The following is an 18,961-nucleotide window of genomic DNA, read 5'->3' on the forward strand; positions in this document are numbered from 1 at the left end:
TTTACAAATTACCCAGAAATTGGAGTGATCATAAATATGCTGAGTACTTATAAAATGTCTTAAGCTGAACAAATTGACAAAGTTATGTAAGATGAAACAGAAAAGGAATAATTATGAAGTTTTGCACATAGGTTAAAAATGAAATTGTGTAAATACAATTTGCAGAGATGTGATTAAAGAGATCTTTGAATTTAAAACTTTAGGTGAATTTGCTGCCATCAAAGCTCAAGGAAAGTTAGTCCAAATGAAGAGACAGTTTCCAGAACTATAGTTGATAGTCCTGCTCTGCTGTGTGATGCTCAAACTCTTTTGGAGTCATGTGTTCAATTCTAGAGTCAGGAATTAAATGGTTTATTCAAAAACTGGAATACTTAAAAGAAAGGTGTGGTCAGAATTCCATTAGTACTAAAATCCATCTTAAATGAGGACCAGGGGAAAGGAGTGGAGACATTGATCTCACTGAGTAATATAAATTACTATTCCTTTGGGTACCAAATTGTTGACTGTTAAAATGAGAATTATATCCTATTCTAATTTTAATATAATTGCAGAATATTTCTAGTTCTTAGTAGGTTGGTAGGTTATGTTGTAACCAGGTTAACCTATTAGAGATCTATTGTTAGGCATTTATCAAGGAAATGTCTTGCCATCTTAGGAACACTACATTAATAGGAACTTTTGCACTCTCAAGTACTGGGTTAAATTATTTTCCTCCCTATAGCTCTGAGGTCCTACAGGATCTTATGATCTTTCTTAAACACCCAAGGAAGTTAGGAAGTTATATACCGTATTTTAATGTTTATTATTGTTTTGGCTTTTGAATTTGAATGTGGTACTTATTAAGTAATCTAAGGATGTCGTTCTCTGGCAATGTACCAAAGAGTCACCATATATTATTGATCCCAGTGTATATGTTTGTCTATATGTTGAAAGATAAGAATTGTAGTTTAGACATTTTAATTACTTGCTGCTGTGGCCTATTGTTACAGTGTGGATACAGGACCTTTAGTCCATAGCCAAATTAGTCTTTCTCCATACCTCAGTCTCAGTCCAACACACATACACACACACAAACACACATACCATACACACCCAAACCCACATACATATACATGTTACAAATAGCAAAATTTATTTACTGGACTCTTATTTCATGTGTTTTCCCATTTGAACCAATCACTATTTTAAGAATGAATATGAAGTTCTAATGGTATATCATAGTATTTAAAGAGTTTTGCCGAAATAATAGAATTCCCTTAAGTTTCCAAGGTATCTGTATAAAGGGAATCACTGAGAATCAACACATTCTGCGATCACCCTATAAATTGTCTACATCGCCTCTCTTAACTGCTGTCAGTTCAAGTCTTACAGACAACCAGCTGGCAAGTCAAAACAACGATGTGCTCTCTGACGTGTGAACAAAGGAGTGTGAAGAAGGATGTGAACAAGGAGTCAAGGGTCTGTTGCCAGAAAGTACTGGCAGTGTCAGAGCACTGTCTCATTTAATCTGGTTTTTATTTATTCAGTATATAAAGAAGGAGAAACAGGAAGAGAAAAGAGAGCAACCGTGGTCTAGGCAATGTCATGGAATATGAATAGATTTCTGTTTTCTCCTCAAAGATACATTAAGAAACCAAGTCAGCAGAGAGAGATTCAGGAGGGCAGAAGTGTCTCACCCCACTCCCCCAAATTTTATGTTGAGCTGGTCCTTGTGAATCATATTTTGTTGCCCCCTCAAAAATTCCCCTCTGTAGTTTTTGATACCATTTGGATTCATGTTTGTTTTCTGGAAAGTGAATCAAATTTACATCATATGGAATATCAAAAGATTTTTAATTTCTTTTATGACAAATTAATTGATTCCAGTGTTACCTGTCCTGGTTGATTTCAAAGGGCTAGAAATATCACATTAAAATTATATTTAATGATACCTAGAAATCATAAATAACATATTCAGAATCACTAGAGCCCAACTTTTAAACCTCTTATTCCTTTATTTCTAGTATGCCATATTCTTTCTTACAGAACGAGTGTTTACTCTCCAGCTCATTTATTTTATGCTACAATGAAGAAGAAAAAGAAAATACTTAGATTTGGCAAGAGTTATCCTCAGTAAAGCCAAGGAAGTATTTACTTTTTGGCACCTTATTACTTGGCAGTACAACTGAATATTTTTATTTGTTTTAAGGTTTTGCAACATCTTGTTATAAATATATGTGGAGGAACTTTCTTTATGCCAAAGTGTTTATGATGATTGTCTTTCCCAGAATCTTAAAAATTAATTGCCAACAAATTTCACTTGTTGCCTCCTCCTAATTCTCACTAATTGTTTTGCCATCAAGGAAATGCAGCATGGTTGAAAAACTGGCATTGCAGTTTTAGTTGCAAACAGGTAGTTATATATGGGAACTTCATGATTGCCAACAATTTTTTCTTTCAACAATATATGTTCAGCATGTACTATAAAATGATCACTATTTTAAATTTCTTGGGAGCTATGAAGATTTAAGTCAGATTGCTAGACATCCAGGAGGCATTTGTTTTAGAATGGAGCATCAAGCTATGTTCTTGAATTAGTATTTATTTAACTGTTAACAAAAGGTATTTTAGGAATATAGAGAAGGTTTAGGGGCAATGAAAAGGTCAAGATGCAAGTTACTTTTCAAATTTACATATGTTTATATTAAATGGAGATGCAAGTAGAAGGCATTCCAGAATTTTAGGAATATGACTGGTATGTAAAATACCAGAAAGGGGTAGAGTAAATTTTAGGGGACTGTAGGTGGTAACCTAGGGCTAAAGAATAGAGTAATTTTTGAAGAGCAAGAAGAAATGGACTAAAAATATAGATTGGTTCATTGAGGAAGTAATAGGGAATGCTTATCAAATGCTTTTTTAACGTAATTTTGAGATAGTCACACAGCACACAATACATCCAAAGTAAACAATCGATGGTTCATCATGTGTATTCTTCACTGTGATCATTTTTAGAACATTTGCATTCCTCTAGAAAAAGAAATAAAATGAAAAAAGAAGAGCCCAAACATCTCATATCCCTTTCCCCTTCCTCTTATTGATCACTAATATTGCACTTTGCCCAATTTTAAGACTTACAATAGTGGTAGGTTAACTAAGACAATATAGTATTATCAGAGATAGATGTATAAATCAGTGAAACAGAACAAAACATCCAGAAGTAGAGCTATACAAGCACAGGAAGCTGACTTTTTTATTTTTTTGCTATACAGTGATAACAATCCTTATCAAAGATCAAGGCTACTGGATTACAGTTCAGCAACTTCAGGTATTTTATTCTAGCTATTCTAGAACACTAGACACTAGAAAGAAATATCTATATGAGTCATTATTGGCAGTAATTTGTTAAATTCAAATTTCTCAGTTACACCTCCTCTCTCTCATTTGTTCTTTCTCTCGATCTACATTGATATCTGGGCAGTGACCATTTTAACTTCTTCATGCCGGAAAGGAGTGTTGACCTTATAGGGTAGAGCATGAAACTGGATGATGTTCTTGGAGGGACTGGTACTGCTGGGCTTCAGGGCTTATCTGGCATGGGATCAATATGGAGTTTTTAAGTGTCTGAAAAAATAAACTTACTAAAAAAACGTTTATAGAGATTTAGATACAGCCCAGTACACTCTCTAGGGTTTTCAGGAATACTGTTGGTTGGGGCTTGACATACCGTGGTATTTTGCACTATCTGGCTAACGCTTGCGTAAGAGTAACTCCCAGAATGACCTCTCAACTCTGTCAAATGCTTTTGATCAAGGAAACGTTCTTTCAAGTAAAATTTTTTTCATGCACTAGGAAAATAATATAAAGTTGAGGTCTAACTGGAGAGTAAAAATGATCATAATTAGGAAAAATGTATTCATATTTGACTTGGTATTTAGGGAAATTATGACTTAAATCCAAATATAAAACCACTATTAGAAAATGTTCTTTTGAATCTGAAATTGAGACATGTGCATGGTTAGAATAAAAAGCAATTCAGTTGTTGATACAAGTTGCTGCCACCCATATTTTCTTATCTGTAGCTGCATAGATGTGACTTTATTTTATTCTTCCCTGCATATACTTGGTTTTTACTGTCCATGTGTATACTTTTATTATTTTGAATTAAGGAATTACAATGTGACCTGTCATCTTATTGAAAATAGTTTTATTATATATCAGATATATACATTCTTTCAATATCTGATTTTTTTTTTTATTACAGAAGTTGTGGGTTTATAGACAATTATGAATAGAAAAGGATTCCCACTTACCATACTATTATTAACACCATGCATGGGTGTAGTATATTTGTTACAATTGATGAAAGCACATTTCTATAATTATACTATTAACTGTAGTGAACTTAGAGTTCATTGTTGATGCTGTGCTGTTTCATGGATTATTTTTAAAAAATTTATTTCTAGTACCATATATATTACCTAAAATATGTCCTTTTAAACACACGTAAATATCTAATTCAGTGCTGTTAATTATGTCCAAATGTTGCACTACCATCACCACTGTCCATACCAAAACTTTTGTAAAGTACTGTGTACTTTTTAAAACTTAACTCCCATAACCTGTATTCTAGATTCAGATTTTATGAGTTGCTTAGTCTAATTATCATTACACTGAGATCATACAATATTTGTCTTTTGTGCCTGGTTTATTTCACTCAAAATCATGTCTTCAAGGTTCATCCGTGTTGTTGCATGTGTCAGGACTTCATTTCTTTTTATGGCTGAATAATATTCCATTGTGTTTATATACCACATTTTGTTTATCCAACCAACTGTTTAAGGGTACAGTTGCTTATGTCTTTGGGCAATTGTGAATAATGTCACTCAGTGTGAAAATATCTCTTTTAGTCCCTACTTTCCATGTTTTTAGGAGTATACCTAGAAATAGGCTTGCTGGGTCATATGGTAATTCTGTACTTAACTAAGGAACTGCCAAAGCATCCACAGAAGCTGCACCATTTTATATTCCTACCAGCAATGATTGAGGGTTCCTATTTGTCCACGTCCTCATCAACACTTTTAATTATCCAATTTTTTAAATAGTAGCTGTTCTAGTGGGTGTGAAATGGTATTACATTGTGGTTTGAGTATCTTTCCATGTGCTTTTTAGCCATTTGTATATCTTTGTTGGAGAAATGTATACCTAAGTCTGTTGCCCATTTTCCAGTTGGATTTTTTTATCTTTGTATTGTTGAGTTGGAGGATTTCTTTACATATTCTGGATATTAAACCCTTATTGGAAATGTTTTTTTTTTCCCCCCAATATTTTCTTCCATTGTGTGGGTTGTCATTTTGCTTCCATGATAAAGTCCATTGAGGCACAAAAGTTTAAATTTTTACTATGTCTCATTAATCTAGGTTTTCTTTTGTTTCTGTGCTCTGAATTTAAAGTCCGAGAAACCATTGCCTAATAAAAAGTTCTGAAGATTCTTTCCCATGTTTTCTTCTAGGAGTTTGATAGTTACCTCTGTAAATGTCTGTTAAGTCAAGTTCATTTATCATGTTATTCAAGATCACTGGTTCCTTATTAATTCTCAATGTTCAATCCATTGATAGTGGTGTATTGAAGTCTCCAACTATTATTGTAGGAGTGTCTACTTCTCCCTTCAGTGTAGCCATTGCCTCATATAGTTTGGGCCCCTCTGGCAGGATGAATAAATATTTGTGATTGTTATTGTTTCTGGATGAATTGTCCCTTTTATTAATATATATTGTCCTTCTTTGTCTCTTTTAACTCTTTTATATTTAAAGTCTAATTTGTCTAATATTAGTATACTAGTCCCACTCTTTTCTGGTTGATTTTTTGTGTGGAATATCTTTTTCCAGCCTTTCACTTATAACCCATTTTTGTCCTTGGGTCTAAAATGAGTCTCTTACAGATAGCATATAGATGGATTCTGCTTTTATCCATTCTCCCAGACTATGTCTTTTGACTGGGGAGCTTCTTTTGATTGAGGAGTTTAATCCATTAACATTCTATGTTATTATTGTAAAGGCAGTACTTTCTTCAACCATTTTGTCCTTTGGCTTTTACATGTAGTATCTTATTTTTTTTCAAATCTCTTTTTATCCTTTTAGTTAACCTTATTGATAATCTTCATTTCTGCCCTCTCGTCCAAACCTCTCTCTACTGTCTTTTCCTGTCAGCCTATAGCATTGCCTTTAGTGTTTGTTGTAGAGCAGGTCTCTTGTTCACAAACTCCCACAGGGTTTGTCTATCTGTAAATATTTTAAACTCTCCCTCATTTTTGAAGGACAGTTTTGCCTGATATAGAATTCTTGGCTGGCAGTTTTTCTCTTTCAGTATCTTAAATATATCATACCAACGTCTTCTTCCCTCCATGGTTTCTGCTGAGAAATCTGCACTTAGTCTTATCAAGCTTCCCTTGTATGTGATAGATCACTTTTCTCTTGCTGCAGAATTCTCTGTCTTTGGCATTTGACAATCTGATTAGTAAGTGTCTTGGAGTAGAACTGTTTGGATCTATTCTGTTTGGAGTATGTTGCACTTCTTGGACCTGTCGTTTTTTGTCTTTCATGAGAGTTGGGAGATTTGGGGCAATAATTTCTTCCGTTTTTCTTTCTGCCAATTTTCCCTTCCCTTCTCTTCTCCTTCTAGGATACACATAACATGTTTATTTATGCACTTCATGTTGTCATTGAATTCCCTGACACCCTACTCAAATTTTTCCATTCTTTTCCCTATCTGTTCTTTAGTGTGTAAGATTTCAGATGTCTTGTCAACTAGTTCACTTATTCTTTCTTCTGCCTCTTCAAATCTGCTGTTTCATGTCTCCAATCTCTTCTATTGTGCCTTTCACTCCAATAATTTCATTTTTTTTTCCAAGTTTCCAAATTCTTGTTTATGGACACCCAGTATCTTCTTTATATCCTTCATCTCTTTTGCCACATTTTCCTTCAACTCATTGAATTGATTTAGAAGGTTTGTTTGAACATCCTTAATTAGTCATTTCAACTCCTGTATCTTGAAGTTTTAGTTTCTTCCTTTGACCAGGACATATCTTTGTGCTTCCTTAGTGTAATTTGTGATTTTTTTGCTGATGTCTAGGCATCTGATTTTCTTGATTAGTTTTTATATGGAGGTCATTTTCTCTCTCATACTTAGGGTTTTCTTCTTGATTGGCTTTGTGCTTTAACTGTTCCTTAACATTTGGTTCAACTTATTCTAGACCTCTAGCATAGCTTCTGTTTAGCTGATCAGAATTTTTTCAGCCCTTATTTTTCTGATTCTTTCCCTGCATGTGTGGATTTTTGAAATTGCCCTTTTTTAAAAATATATATATACATATTTTTTTATTGAGATTGTTCAGATACCATACAACTATCCAAAGATCCAAAGTGCACAATCAGTTGCCCACGGCACCACCATACAGCCATGCATCCATCAACACAATTTTTTTTTTCAATTTTTAGAACATTTTCACTACTCCAGAAAAGAAATAAAGAAAAAAAAGGAAACTCAGATCCTCCAGTACCCCTAACCATGCCACCCCTCCTCCATTATTGATTCATACTGTTGGTATAGTATATTTGTTACTGTTAATGAAAGAATGTTAAAATACTACTAACTGTATTATATAGTTTGCAATAGTGTATACTTTTTCCCTATATGAGTCTCTATTATTAACCTCTAGTTATAGTGACATACATTTGTTCTAGTTCGTGAGAAAGATTTCTAATATTTGTATAGTTAATCACAGACATTGTCCACCACAAGATTCACTGTTTTGTACATTGCCATCTTTTAACCTCCAACTTTCCTTCTGGTGACATGCGTGACTCTGAGCTTAGACTTTCCACCACCTTCACACACCTTTAGTAGTGTTAGTTATTCTCATTACATGCTACCATCACCCCTGTCCATTTCCAAATATTTAAGTTCACCCTAGTTGAGCATTCTGCTCATAATAAGCAACCACTCCCCGTTCTTTAGCCTCATTCTATATCCTGGTAACTTATATTTCATGTCTATGAGTTTACACATTATAATTAAGTTCATACCAGTGAGACCCTGCAATATTTGCCCTTATGTGTCTGCCTTATTTCACTCAATATAGTGCCCTCAAGGTTTCTTCATCAACCCATTTCTTTTAAGAAGGTTTTGTTCAAATGCTATACATTCCGTCCTAAGTAAACAATTTCTGGTTCCCCATATAGTCACGTATTTATGTATTGAGCACCATCACCACTCTCTATATAATGGCATTTCTTCCACAAAGATGAAGAGTCAAAGAAGGCAGAGACACAAAAGAAAAAAAGCAAGAGAAAGAGAGAAAAACAAACAAACAAAAAAACTTCATAGCTAGAAGGTGACAGAAGGAAAGATAGCATTAACCTAAAGTAGAATAAAGAGTCAGACAACATCACCAATACTGGGAGTCCCATACCCTTCCCCTATTCCCCACCCCCTCATATGCATTAGGTTTGGTATATTGCCTTTATTACATTAAAGGTAGCATAGTACAATGTTTCTGTTAATTCTAGCCTCTAATTTACATTGATTTTATTCCCCCCCCCATCCCACCCCGTTTTAACACCTTGCAATGTTGACATTCATTTGTTTTACCTCATGTAAAAACATATTTGTACCTTTTATTACAATCGTTGAGCATCCTAGGTTTCCCTGAGTTACACAGTCCCAGTCTTTATCATTTGTCTTTCATTCTGGTGTCCCATGTGATCCAGCCTTCCTCTTTCAACCATATTCACAGTCATCTTTGTTCAGTGTACTTACGTTGCTGTGCTACTATCTCCCCAAATTGTTTTCCAAACCTCTCACTCCTGTCTTTTCCTTTCTGTCTACAATGCTTCCTTTAGTGTTTTCTTTAGAGCAGCTATCTTGTTCACAAACTCTGTCATTGTCTGTCTGCGGAGAATATTTTAAGCTTTCCCTCATATCTGAAGGATACTTTTGCTGGATATAGGATTCTTGGTTGGTGGTTTTTCTCTTTCAGTATCTTAAATATATCACCCCACTTCCTTCTTGCCTCCATGGTTTCTATTGAGAAATCCACACAGAGTCTTATCAAGCTTCCTTTGTATGTGATAGATGGCTTCTCTTGCTGCTTTCAGGATTTTCTCTTTATCTTTGATGTTTGATAATCTGATTATTAAGTGTCTTGGCATAGGCCTATTCAGATCTGTTCTGTTTGGGGTACACTGCATTTCTTGGATCCGTAATTTTATATCTTTCATAAGAGATGGGAAATTTTCATTGATTATTTCCTCTATCATTGCTTCTGCCCCTTTTCCCTTCTTGTCTCCTTCTGAGACACCAACAACATGTAAATTCTTGCTTTTCATTTTGTCTTTAAGTTCCCAGAGATGTTGCTCGTATTTTTGCACTCTTTTCTCTATCTGTTCTTTAGTGTGTAGGCTTTCAGGTGCCTTGTTCTCCAGTTCCTGAGTGTTTTCTTCTGCCTCTTGAGATCTGCTGTTGTATGTTTCCAGTGTGTCTTTCATCTCTTGTGTTGTGCCTTTTATTTCCATAGATTCCGCCAGTTGGTTTTTTGAACTTTCAATTTCTACCCTGTGTACATCCTGTGTTTTCATTATAAGGTTCAGTTCTTTTACCATATCTTCCCTAAACTTTTTGAATTTTTATTAGTTGTTTCAATTCCTGCATCACAGTTGAAGTGCAAGTTTGTTCCCCTGACCAGGCCATAACCTCATTTTTCTTGGTGTAGGTTGTAGTTTTCTGTTGTCTAGGCATGGTTTTCTTGATTACCCCAATCAGGCCTCCCCAGACCAGAATGGGCTAAAGTTCCAGAAGGAAGAAATATTCAGTATCCAGTTTCCCTGAAGGTGTGTCTTAGAAAATTGGTACACCCTGTGATGCCTCCAGTCACTGTGCTCTTCTGCCCAGCAAGTGGCGCCTGTTAGCCTATAATTCTTGACTGGTGTAAGGAGGTGTGGCTCTTTTTCCCCAAGTTCTGAATGAAAGGCAGGTAGTAGAGCTGGGCCCCACCCCTTTCCCCTTAGAGAAGATAGACCCCCTTACGGGGAGGTCATTAGCATTTCAGTGGTCTCTCTCTGCCTGTGCTATCTCCACCCTTGTCTGGGTCACAGAACTGGCAACTGAAAATTGCTGAGGCTCTCTCCACTGAGTTGAGAAAGGAACAGAGAGTCCCCTTCAGACCTAGTCTGAGGTGACCCTCCAGCTGTCCAAAGTCAGTCATTACCCAAAGCCTCTGCTTTTTGGGGATTTGTACCTGTAGTGAGCAGTTCACACTTGCTAATTAAAATCCCATTTGGAGCTCAGCTGAGCTATATTCGCTTGCTGGGAGAGAGCTTCTCTCTGGCACCACAAGCCTTTGTGGCTCTGGCTGTGGGGGAGGGGTCTCCTGATTTGGATCTGCAGTTTTTACTTACAGATTTTATGCTATGATCTCAGACGTTCCTCCCAATTCAGGTTGGTGTATGATGAGTGGATGGTCACCTTTGTCCCCATGCAGTTATTCCGTATTATTTACTAGTTGTTTCTGTTTTTTTTTCCAGTTGTTCCAGGGGGACTACTTAGCTTCCACTCCTCTCTATGCTGCCATCTTAGATCCTCCTCCAAGTCATACTTTTTAATCCATTCTGCCAATCTTTACATTTTGACTGGAGAGTTTATATATTTAAATTTACTATTGATAAGGCAGGACTTTTTTCCTGCCATTTTGCTGTTTAGTCTTTGTAAGTCATTTAACTCTTTTGTCCCTCAGTACTTCTGTTAATGCTTACTTTCATATTTATTTGATTTTTGTATTGTACCTTATTTAGACTGTCCTCATTCTATCTGGGTATATTTTCCTTGTGGTTACCATTGGGTTAAAATTTAACATCCTAATATATAACACTCACATTTGATTTGATCTCAGCTTTACTTCAATAACATACACATACACTGTTCCTATAGCCAGCCCTCTGTCCTCCCACTTTTTTGTACTTGTTACAGAGTATATCTTTGTATATTTTATGTCCCAAACCATAAATATATGATCATTATGCATTTGCATTTTAGCTCCTGTTGTAAGTAGAAGTAGAATAACACTCAAAAAATACAGTACAATAATTCAGGCATATATAATTACCTAAATGGTTACCTTTACCAGATGTTTTTGTTCTTTGCATCACTTTGAACCACTTTCTGGTGCCTTTGTCCTTTCAGTATGAAGAACTCGCTTTAGCATTGCTCATAGGGCAAGTCTAGCAGTGACTGACTCCCTCAGCTTTTGTTTAACTGGAATTAGCTTAATCTTACCCTCATTTTTGAAAGAAAGTCTTGCTGGATATAAAATTCTTCTTTGGTAGTAGTTTTCTTTCAGCACATTGAGTATTTCAACCCATTGCCTCCTTGTTTTTGTGGTTTCTGATGAGAACTTGGTACTTAATCTAATTGGGACTCCCTTGCACATAACATGTTTTCCTCTTGCAGCTTTCAGAACTCTCTCCTTGTCCTTTGCATTTGACACAATGATCATTATGTGATGGGGCATATTTTTCTTTACGTTTATGCTGTTTGGTGTTGTTCCCTGGGTTCCTTGGATGTGCATATTCATGCATTTTGCTAAGTTTCTGTCATTATTTCTTTGAATATTCTTTTTAATATTTCTTCTGCCCCTTTCTCTCTTTCTTTTCCTTTTAGAATTTCTGTAATGTGTATATTAGTATTGCTTGATGTTTTCCCAGAGGTCTCCAAGACTCTTTTTGCTTTTTGTATTTCTTTTTTCTTTCTGCTTCTCAACCTGACTTATTTCAATTGTGTTGTCTTTGAGTTTGCTGATTCTTTCTTCTGCAAACTCCAATCTGCTGTTGAAACCCTCCTGTGAATTTTTCATTTAAGGTATTCAACTCCTATAGTCCTGTTTGGCTCCTTTTTAAAATTTCTATTTCTTTACTGAGATTCTCATATTCTTCACTTATTTCTTTCCTTATATCCTTTAGTTCTTTCTCTGCATTTTCCTTTTCTTCTTGAGTTTAATGAAGATCAATTTTTTAAACTTCTTTGGTATGCCCACAATCTGGTCTTCTTCAGTGTTTTCTTGAGTTTTGTCTTCTTCCTTTGGATAAGCCATCACTTCCTGTTTTTTGTTTGTCTTGTAATCTTTCATTGTACACTGTACATTTTGATATTTAAAACGTTAACTCTGAAATTTATTCACTGAGATGTGTGTTTCCTGATTCTGTAATGAGCTGGTGATATAACACATTTTCTTAAATATCAGCCCTCCTATCAGAAAGTTCCACTGAATGCAAATGCAGACTGCAGGGTTTTCCTTTTCTTTTCTGGGACTTTGTCTTGTTCTGGGCTCATAGTTGCTAGTGGCTTAGGAGTTCCCCTGCTTACAGGAGTTTTAATGCCCCCTGTCTTCCAAGGAGACCGATCCCTCCCTCTCTAGGGTGTTCCACTAAAGGACTTAATATGGGCAAGCCTTTGTCCCAGGTGTTTGCCTCAATTATTTCTTAGACTGCTTTTGTTGTTCAAGCTTTCTCTGGAGGGCAAATTCTGGGATGAGGGTCATGCTGGAGAGGAGTTTGCAAAGTCAGTTTTTCCCAGCTGGAACAAAGCTGAGCTCCAGACTGCCCTAGATAGGGGATGAGAGAGGGTCAGAAAGGGCACCTTGAAATTCTTCAATGGTTCCCCAAAGCTGTACTTTCTTGAACTGCCCAGCAAAAGCAGCCCTTCAACTGCCCTCCACAGCTCTGAGTAAGCATGTTGTAAGTCTTTCCCACCACCTTTGACTGGGATGGGATGGGTTGGAAACATGGCTGCCCTCAGAGTCAGGCACCCAGTGATCCAAAGACGCTAATCAAAAACTATGATCAGCTATCATCAGCCTCTGCTCCCTCCCCACAAGATGTTGGTCCAGTGAACTTATGTCCTTTTTTGGAACCAGTAAGCTATGCCATGGGCCTAGCCCCACTGTGGCCTGCAGCAAGAGTAGGGGATGTACACTGGGAACCACTATACAAAGAGTGCAGTTTACCAGTGTTTACCAGGATGTCCAGCCCCTCACTCCCTCTCTTCCCTGGATGCTGCACAGTGTTCTGCTGGACTCCAGGGTTTTGAAGTAGTTGATTCAGACATTTCCTGCCTTTAATATTTCTGGCTGAGATTGATTCCTGGAGCTTCGTACGATGCCTGATACAATTTTAATGGTAAAGCAAAATCTAAAGATGTATTTCTTTACCCTTTATGCATTGTTTAACCCCTTCAAGACCTGATTACTCATACATTTGTAACATTACAAGAATATACCTTGAAAACCACCTATTATTTTAGAATAAGACCCAAGATTAATTACAGATAAAAATATCATGAATCAATTACTTCTATATTCATCCGGGAAATAGATGGAAAAACTATAAAATATATAGACTATGATTTCTCATTCGATATATATAGATATTTTGGGGGTGAAAATATATTTAATCATGAGAATAAACACCAACATATTTTCAGTAACTGCAAAGGTCACACTTTTAATCTATCTATGATGATGTGATAAATAACAAAATACATTACTAATATTATCACTTTCCTTTTTATGGTGACAAAGATGTATTTGATTCCTTCATTCGGTAATTTGGAGCATAATTCCATGTGAAATGTAAATTGTTACCTTTGCATAAATATGCATACATCTGATTTGCTCAGGATTCATATCACTTCAGAGAAGAAAGAGAAAGCACATTAAACAGATGAGGACAAATGTTAATTTACTAATCAACTAACTACCACTTTTTTGTGGTTATGTGGACCCCATTTTATTCCATGAATAATTTATTAACAAATATTTTATTCATTATTTTATAAAGCCAATATAATATAGTTTCCTTGAAAATTTGGACAAAAGAAATAGGCCAAATGAAGAAAATTAACCTATATTCTTACAATTAGAGATATCCACTATGAAAATTTTGACCTATTCTTTCCAATCTATACATGTTCATGAATGTAATGTCTTGAAGTAAATGTCATTATCTTGATCTTTGATCTGAATTTGCCTTTCAGAATTTTCAAAATAGTGCCTGAGCCCAGTGAGTAGAAAGTAAAAGTCTGAGAACTTCGGTGCCTTGTAGCAAGCAGCAGAGCAGACGGAGCCTCTGCTGCCCAATAGGAGAAAGGAATTGGGAATTTCAGGTGCCAGCTAGGGGAGGAAAAGAACAGTCATAAATCCTTGGTGAGATTTTTGATATTAATCTTGTTCAAAATGAAAATGAAATTCAAAGTAAGGTCATCAGGGAACAGTAGAAGCCCAGTCAGTGGTGACCCTGGGAATACATGCCTTTTGAAAATCTCTGAAATCTCAGAGAAGGGCTCTGGACTTGCAAATATCCTAAAATGCCTTCTAATTCATTTAATTTAGACCTTCAGAGTGAGAAGGTACATATCCAATACTTTAGATAGATCAATAATTCATATATTCCCAGTTTACCAGCTTGAGATTACAAATAATACACAATTTTCTTTTTAACACCAAAATCTTTATGGCTTAAGCTGATTGCCTAAAATTATTCCCTGCATTTTCAAACACCCAGTGAATGAGTATTCTCCAATGTACTGTCTCAGGATGTTTCAGAAAAAGTCCTCTTTATCCTGTCTTGTTACCCTCTAACTTGCTCTACTGTCAATAACCCTACTGCCTATCAGATGGATACTTCTAGATATAGCGGTTTCTTTAGTAAAGAACATACTCCAACCCTAGGGAGGGCACACTATTCTTGGAATTCCATACCACACAACTGAAGACAAGTTGTATTTGCTAACAAGTTGGATTGAAAGCTAATACCAAGAGAAATAAAATACCCAGAGTAATTTAAAACAGCTACCCATCTTTAGATGCCTCAAGACCTAAAGAGACCTCAGAGTACTTCTGTAATTAAGGTGGATAACCATTTTGGGTAACTAACTCAACCTTCACCCATGGGATTCTCTTGATACCATAGTACCTCAGAATCTGGCCCAGTCGAAATGTCCCGGTAAGAAATCTGCACAATTACTTGTCCCAGGGTAAATTGCCAATGCAAATATTTATTTCCCTCGGGAACAACTCCCAAGAGTGTTTTTTTCTTTTAATTTTTATTCTAGTAACATATATAAAACCTAAAAATTTACCTTCTAACCACATTTAACCACAAGTATATTATTCACTGCTATTCAAGAGTGTAGTTTGTCCCTGAACCATAAGAGAAGGTCAAGATAATGGAAGAGTAATATTCCCAAATACTCATCTAGTCAGTTTTGAGTACTCCAATATAAAGGACAACACCAATATAGTCCATCTAGGCAGTACTGGACTGACAGGTACCTGTCAGTCTAGTACCTCATAGATTTTTCAATATGACAGGGAGAAAAATACCAGGCCCACGTCTCCCTCCTATTTCCAGACAGCTTCAGCTTCACATCTCCTGTAAGGAAACATTTGACAGGAGCATTAGCAAATCATGAACACGTGTCCATAGCATGTGTGTGCATCTGTGCACACACACACACACACACACACACACACACGCCTTCCAAGAACAAACACATATTCCCAGGTAAAAGCCACAGAAAGGAAATGGGGATTGGGGAGAAAACTCTAAATGTACAATGTCACAGTTCTGCTTATATAAACAATGTTTTATTAAAGAGAAGATACAAAGCTTATGCAGGTATGTTTCTTCACACAATTAAAGGATTCCCACAGAAGAGTGAAAAGTTATTTCCCTCATACATTCATGATCAAGAAGGTTCATTTTCATGGTGGGCACTCTCTAAACATAGGAAAAAGTGAGTACAATTCCCTATTTATTTTTAACTTCAGTTTTTGAACTACAAAACATCATAATGCACAGCTTTTAATATTGTTACATATTTTATTTTCAAAAATATTTACTCATATATTTAATCATAGTATATTTAATCAGTGTAACACAAATAGATCCTCTTGTTCAGCATTTCACCCATTCACCTACTTTAAGCATTGTGAACAACTTCTGGATTTGTCAAAGTGAAGCAAAGATCTCTTCTAATTTGAGTCACTAGCCTTAAATTTGTTCTTTGCTAAATGATAATGAAGAGATTTGAATTGATAATTTCCTTTAAGATGAGTTAAAATCCAAGGTGCATGTCAGTAGGTGAACTGAACACAAACAATGCCAGCAAGATAAAAATTACCCATTCACAACCTGGCAATCAGAATTTGACCCTCTATATGCAGGCCCTGAAACAATATGAAGAAATGAAGAATTTATTCATAGATTGTCTACCACACTGGAATAGGAGGAAACAAGCACTTATAAAATATTACATTTTCCTTTTTTATTTTGCCTTTGGCTATAAGAGACATCACATTACTCTGTAAATAATTGTAACTTGTGAACCATATGATAATACCTTCAAGAGTTTTAAGCCATTAAGAAATTTCAAATTCCTATAAAAAATTTAAAATGCAAATCAGCCTAGAATGTATTATAAGGAAAGAATAAGACTAATTTTGACTAACAAATCCAACAGATATACTTTCTCTCACAGATCTAAGTAAATTTTATTGTAAATAGTAATGTTAGGTGATCAGCTTAAAAACTGGTTTATTGTTTGTGTTTACTTTGCTCAGATTCTTGCACTGCTTCTGATACTAGGCCAGCCAATCTCTCACATTCAGAGTTAGTTTATAAGTGAATATACTTTATGATTCAATTTTAATTTAATATTTGACCATGTGAAAATTATCATTTAATATTCACTTATACTTCATTACCTAATCATTATTCTCTATAAATGTGACATTCTCCCTTTTCTTACACAACTGAAAGAAGATACTCTTGAAGTATTATCATATGGTTCACAAGTTACAATTATTTGCAGAGTAATGTGATGTCTCTCCCTCATAGCCAAAGGTAAAATAAAAAAGGAATGTGTAGTATTTTATAAGTGCTTTTTTCCTCCTATTCCAGTGTGGTTGACCATCTATGAATAAATTCCTCATGTCTTCATATTGTTTCAGGGCCTGAATATCCAGAGGGTCAAATTCTGATTGCCAGGTTGTGAATGGGTAATTTTTATCTTGCTGATAAAAGATACATTCCTTGCAAATGAATGTCAGTTTCATGATATAAACACCTGTGCATGACATGTGGCTAAGTGAATCAATATCAGAAAATGAACTCATCTAATCCTTTGTTAGAGTCTCAATTATCTTTTTTTTTTAATTGAAAAGATGACATGCTAAACACACATGCATGCACGCATATATGCTCACACACGTAACTGTAGCAAAGCTCAATTCTAGTAGTGGGTGATTAGAATTGTCATTTACTTAAACCCAGTAAACAGGTTGTTGTTGTGTAGGCAGTTTCCAGTTCTGTGGAAAATTTCCTCATTCCTTGAGCAAGGAAGTAGATAAGAAATACACTCTTAGGAATGGGTAATTGTCTTATGAGGACTGCACAGAGACAACTAAAGAGGAACAATTAAGGCATTCTCCTGTGAGTAGAAGAGAGAGGGAAAGTGGTGATGAATGGCATTTTTTTTAGCTGAACAAGACAGCTGTGAACAGTTATCCGGGCAGTCTCTCCTCTCTTGCAGCACAAGCCAGTGGTCATCATGGAAGCAACACAGAGTGATGGTTAAGTCAGTCGAGTCAGTTTTCTGAAAGTCTGAAATCCGGTTTTGTCTTTTGCTATATGTGAGATCTTGGGCAATTTCCTTAATTTCTGTTAGTCTGTGTTCACACCCCTCCCATTTTGGTAATGGAGATAATTCGATTAAGTAAAGTGATTAATTCCTATGACTGATATGATAATTATATAATTAGATATTTTATATGCAAATAAAATAATTAGTAAGCACTTGATAAATGCAGACAGCTGTTGTTATCGTTATTGTAGTTACTTATATTGTTGATATTACTACTAGTATCAATCAGATAACAGAATCAGATTCAGATAACAGTAACAGAATCAGATGTTTTTCCTTGCATTTTCTGGAACATAAACTGCTCTGATACATTTCTATCATTGCCCTTTTCTTTTCTCTTGACTAGAACATCATCTCCTTCCTCACATCAAAACAACCAAAATTCTAAATTTTATTGACACTTTTGTAAACTCAGAATTACCTACCACCTCCTCTAGGGCTTTCTCCAATCTCCTCAAGTATAAATACATAGTATTAAAGCTTTTAGTGGTATTGCTATAAGAAGTGGTAAAAACAATGATAAAATCTACTACTTACTATTGCTTACACTCCATGCCAGGCCCTTTTAATCACTTACATGCATTTCTCCTTCAATCCTCACAAAAACTCTATATGATAGGGATTTGTATAGTCTCTAATTTGCAAATGTAGAAACATAGGCACAAAGTGTTTAAGTGCTATGATGTACAAAATTTTTCTGAATTTCCATAGAATTCATGTGTGCTTATTCCCTTATATTGTTGTTGCCGTAGACATATATTTACTACCCAATCAGACCTTAAGCTCCCAGAGGCTTGTCTCTAGTTTCGATTTATTTGGATGATTGTAAATAGTTGGCCAATAAATACAGATGGATACATTACCATACAGACTAAAATATCTTGGAGTGACTCAGATAATCTACTGATGGAATAGCATTAGGGTTGAGAAAACTGTCACCAAGAGGCAAACAAAGTGATGAGGGAAAAGAAAAGTAAGAAAGGTTAGCTGGGCATTGTTATTGCTCTTGATAAGGTTATCAAATTATACATGTTGTGACCCAATCATTTTACTTTCTCTTGGCATCATTAGAACAGCAGTGAGAATTATGGCCCCAGACAAAGCAGAGCAAAATGTACAAATTATTTAAGGGACCTTTAAACTCTTTCATTTTCAGATATGACATTGAATTAGAAAGCCCTCAGAAATAATCAGATGAAAATGACACATTCACTTAAGAAATAATACAAATATC

The sequence above is a fragment of the Choloepus didactylus genome, chromosome 15, assembly GCF_015220235.1.
Source record: "Choloepus didactylus isolate mChoDid1 chromosome 15, mChoDid1.pri, whole genome shotgun sequence".
NCBI classification, from domain to species: domain Eukaryota; kingdom Metazoa; phylum Chordata; class Mammalia; order Pilosa; family Megalonychidae; genus Choloepus; species Choloepus didactylus.